Below are 5,000 nucleotides of genomic sequence, written 5' to 3' on the forward strand. Positions count from 1 at the left end.
TCAACCCATGAATATTTCGAATCTTTTATAACAAAATATTCAGTATATTTATATCTTTTATAACAAAATATGCAGTATTATATATATATATATATTATTTCATTTTACATAAACTATTTTCTCATCTCTATCAAAGATTTTAACAGTTTATACCGAGAGTATGTACTATTTATAATTTGACTTAACATCGGTAAAATACTAGGGCAAAAAGTCAACGATACGTGGTGTTCCCAAGCGGTCTCCCATCTAAGTACTACCCACGCCCGATGTTGCTTGACTTCGGTGATCGGACGAGAACCGGTATATTCAACATGGTATGATCGTTGACGACAAGTAAAACTATACAATCATATGTATACATAAGGTTATAAATGAAATTTCAGTAATAATTTAATATATATCTGCAATGTTACCATAGGGATAACTGACTTGTAACGCGAAGCAACCGAAAAGTTACCATAGGGATAACTGACTTGAAACGCGAAGCAACTGAAAAGTTGCCATAGGGATAACTGACTTGAAACGCGAAGCAACTGAAAAGTTGCCATAGGGATAACTGACTTGAAATTTTGTTCTTAGCCACGTAATTTAAAAAATCTCGAGAAAATTATATGAACACAATTAACCATTTATATACCATTTTATTCGTTATTTTATTCTGCATCTTTCGTACGAACAAAGTTTTTTCGTATCTTTTACGGTTTTCATGTTATAGAGCAATATGTGTAGATGTTAACTTGTCAAAATGCAAAGTGCGGCTAGGTTGGAGCAATACTCCTCACGATTCGATATTTCTGTAAAGAAAACATATAAAGTATTATACATCGTTAGAAAGGTCTCAAAATTCTTAGTTTTTTTCCCATATATCGCAACTTCGAATTCCAAACGGTGTGGCCTACAGGCGAGTTGCCGTCGTAAAATTTCAGGAAAATCGGAAAATCTCGAGAAAATTATATGAACACACTTAACCATTCATATACCATTTTATTCATAATTTTATTCTGCATCTTTCGTACGAACAAAGTTTTTTCGTATCTTTTACGGTTTTCATGTTATAGAGCAATATGTGTAGATGTTAACTTGTCAAAATGCAAAGTGCGGCTAGGTTGGAGCAATACTCCTCACGATTCGATATTTCTGTAAAGAAAACATATAAAGTATTATACATCGTTAGAAAGGTCTCAAAATTCTTAGTTTTTTTCCCATATATCGCAACTTCGAATTCCAAACGGTGTGGCCTACAGGCGAGTTGCCGTCGTAAAATTTCAGGAAAATCGGAAAATCTCGAGAAAATTATATGAACACACTTAACCATTCATATACCATTTTATTCATAATTTTATTCTGCATCTTTCGTACGAACAAAGTTTTTTCGTATCTTTTACGGTTTTCATGTTATAGAGCAATATGTGTAGATGTTAACTTGTCAAAATGCAAAGTGCGGCTAGGTTGGAGCAATACTCCTCACGATTCGATATTTCTGTAAAGAAAACATATAAAGTATTATACATCGTTAGAAAGGTCTCAAAATTCTTAGTTTTTTTCCCATATATCGCAACTTCGAATTCCAACGGTGTGGCCTACAGGCGAGTTGCCGTCGTAAAATTTCAGGAAAATCGGAAAATCTCGAGAAAATTATATGAACACACTTAACCATTCATATACCATTTTATTCATAATTTTATTCTGCATCTTTCGTACGAACAAAGTTTTTTCGTATCTTTTACGGTTTTCATGTTATAGAGCAATATGTGTAGATGTTAACTTGTCAAAATGCAAAGTGCGGCTAGGTTGGAGCAATACTCCTCACGATTCGATATTTCTGTAAAGAAAACATATAAAGTATTATACATCGTTAGAAAGGTCTCAAAATTCTTAGTTTTTTTCCCATATATCGCAACTTCGAATTCCAAACGGTGTGGCCTACAGGCGAGTTGCCGTCGTAAAATTTCAGGAAAATCGGAAAATCTCGAGAAAATTATATGAACACACTTAACCATTCATATACCATTTTATTCATAATTTTATTCTGCATCTTTCGTACGAACAAAGTTTTTTCGTATCTTTTACGGTTTTCATGTTATAGAGCAATATGTGTAGATGTTAACTTGTCAAAATGCAAAGTGCGGCTAGGTTGGAGCAATACTCCTCACGATTCGATATTTCTGTAAAGAAAACATATAAAGTATTATACATCGTTAGAAAGGTCTCAAAATTCTTAGTTTTTTTCCCATATATCGCAACTTCGAATTCCAAACGGTGTGGCCTACAGGCGAGTTGCCGTCGTAAAATTTCAGGAAAATCGGAAAATCTCGAGAAAATTATATGAACACACTTAACCATTCATATACCATTTTATTCATAATTTTATTCTGCATCTTTCGTACGAACAAAGTTTTTTCGTATCTTTTACGGTTTTCATGTTATAGAGCAATATGTGTAGATGTTAACTTGTCAAAATGCAAAGTGCGGCTAGGTTGGAGCAATACTCCTCACGATTCGATATTTCTGTAAAGAAAACATATAAAGTATTATACATCGTTAGAAAGGTCTCAAAATTCTTAGTTTTTTTCCCATATATCGCAACTTCGAATTCCAAACGGTGTGGCCTACAGGCGAGTTGCCGTCGTAAAATTTCAGGAAAATCGGAAAATCTCGAGAAAATTATATGAACACACTTAACCATTCATATACCATTTTATTCATAATTTTATTCTGCATCTTTCGTACGAACAAAGTTTTTTCGTATCTTTTACGGTTTTCATGTTATAGAGCAATATGTGTAGATGTTAACTTGTCAAAATGCAAAGTGCGGCTAGGTTGGAGCAATACTCCTCACGATTCGATATTTCTGTAAAGAAAACATATAAAGTATTATACATCGTTAGAAAGGTCTCAAAATTCTTAGTTTTTTTCCCATATATCGCAACTTCGAATTCCAAACGGTGTGGCCTACAGGCGAGTTGCCGTCGTAAAATTTCAGGAAAATCGGAAAATCTCGAGAAAATTATATGAACACACTTAACCATTCATATACCATTTTATTCATAATTTTATTCTGCATCTTTCGTACGAACAAAGTTTTTTCGTATCTTTTACGGTTTTCATGTTATAGAGCAATATGTGTAGATGTTAACTTGTCAAAATGCAAAGTGCGGCTAGGTTGGAGCAATACTCCTCACGATTCGATATTTCTGTAAAGAAAACATATAAAGTATTATACATCGTTAGAAAGGTCTCAAAATTCTTAGTTTTTTTCCCATATATCGCAACTTCGAATTCCAAACGGTGTGGCCTACAGGCGAGTTGCCGTCGTAAAATTTCAGGAAAATCGGAAAATCTCGAGAAAATTATATGAACACACTTAACCATTCATATACCATTTTATTCATAATTTTATTCTGCATCTTTCGTACGAACAAAGTTTTTTCGTATCTTTTACGGTTTTCATGTTATAGAGCAATATGTGTAGATGTTAACTTGTCAAAATGCAAAGTGCGGCTAGGTTGGAGCAATACTCCTCACGATTCGATATTTCTGTAAAGAAAACATATAAAGTATTATACATCGTTAGAAAGGTCTCAAAATTCTTAGTTTTTTTCCCATATATCGCAACTTCGAATTCCGAACGGTGTGGCCTACAGGCGAGTTGCCGTCGTAAAATTTCAGGAAAATCGGAAAATCTCGAGAAAATTATATGAACACACTTAACCATTCATATACCATTTTATTCATAATTTTATTCTGCATCTTTCGTACGAACAAAGTTTTTTCGTATCTTTTACGGTTTAAGAGAAAATCGAGGAAAACTGGTTTGAACATTTATTGTAAAATTAGAAAATTTAAACAAATAATTATAAAAAATAATATAACTATATATAAATTCGTTTTATATTCATTGAGATCTATAAAAATCAATAAATACATAATTTTATACAAAAGTTTAAAAAAACCCAAAAAACACCTAAAAACTCAATAATTAACTATAATTCATATTGTCCATATATATAAAACTGTTTGAACATCTAACAAAATTTTCGACAAAAATTTTTCTATCATAAGGGTTCGCAGTTCGAAATTTTCCCAGACTTTTGTCTTGACGATTCACACCGTAAGCGCGAGCAGGCCCTCGCCGCAGGTCAAATGCACGTCGCTTGGGACTCAGTCTAATACTTACGCTGTGGCCGCGCGCCTTATATAGGGGGATAGGTCGTGTCGAGTGCGATGCGAGCAAGCTTAGGCTAAAGTACGCTGTGTTGTTCAGGCAGGTTCGAATATTATTCCCCGGTGTATTTTATACATTATATTCGATACTTTTAGTCTATCAACTATATAGCGGCGTTACTTTAAATAATGTCGTAGACCGTGTCTGGAATTATATACGCCGTATATGTTCGGATGTCGGTTTACGGCCGGGTTCTGGACCTTATTTATAAGTGTTCAACCATACTGTACAGCATATCCGCGGGCATGTGTCGTTGACGCAAAGACTCTTATGCGGAAAATCAAATATACAAATGCTATCAACTCAATACTCTCCGAGCGAGAATAAAAGTGAGTTATAACGATGAATTCTTATGAATTCGCCCCGACGTTTTCAATCTAACGAAGGGTAAAGAGACTGTTTGAAATTAACTGGGTCTGCGGACCGCAAATTTCATGTACGGACCGCCGTTTCGACGGTTGTTAAAGGTCTAGCCTCTGTGTTAAGCGCAGAATATATAAAATATCTAGTCGCGATGTAAACTGTTCGTTATGTTCAGGGAATATCGTACGGCTCAGATATATATATATGTAAGAAAATTCGTTGTTTAGAAATATTCATCGAACTTTTCTATACAAAGTGTGGTCTCTCGGGTGACGCCGAGGGACATTTACGCACTATGCTATTATATATATATAGCACCCTGGTTGATCCTGCCAGTAGTATATGCTTGTCTCAAAGATTAAGCCATGCATGTCTCAGTGCAAGCCACATTAAGGTGAAACCGCGAATGGCT

General features: G+C 34.5%; 2 non-coding genes across 2 annotated transcripts in view; one reads left to right on the forward strand and one right to left on the reverse strand.

The window, feature by feature from the left end:
* Positions 1-209: 209 nt before the first annotated feature.
* LOC113381181 lies at positions 210-328 on the reverse strand. The gene has a single exon (XR_003367524.1). It is a non-coding gene; the product is annotated as a 5S ribosomal RNA (ribosomal RNA).
* A 4,576-nt stretch (positions 329-4,904) lies between these two features.
* Positions 4,905-5,000, forward strand: part of LOC113381188 — a 1,927-nt gene continuing 1,831 nt past the window's right edge. The window contains exon 1 of the ribosomal RNA XR_003367529.1: positions 4,905-5,000. This exon is cut by the window's right edge and continues 1,831 nt beyond it. This is a non-coding gene — a ribosomal RNA (small subunit ribosomal RNA).

The sequence above is a fragment of the Ctenocephalides felis genome, unplaced genomic scaffold (genome assembly GCF_003426905.1).
Source record: "Ctenocephalides felis isolate EL2017-DRISC unplaced genomic scaffold, ASM342690v1 CF-g0.4_SCAFFOLD_02673, whole genome shotgun sequence".
NCBI classification, from domain to species: Eukaryota; Metazoa; Arthropoda; class Insecta; order Siphonaptera; family Pulicidae; genus Ctenocephalides; species Ctenocephalides felis.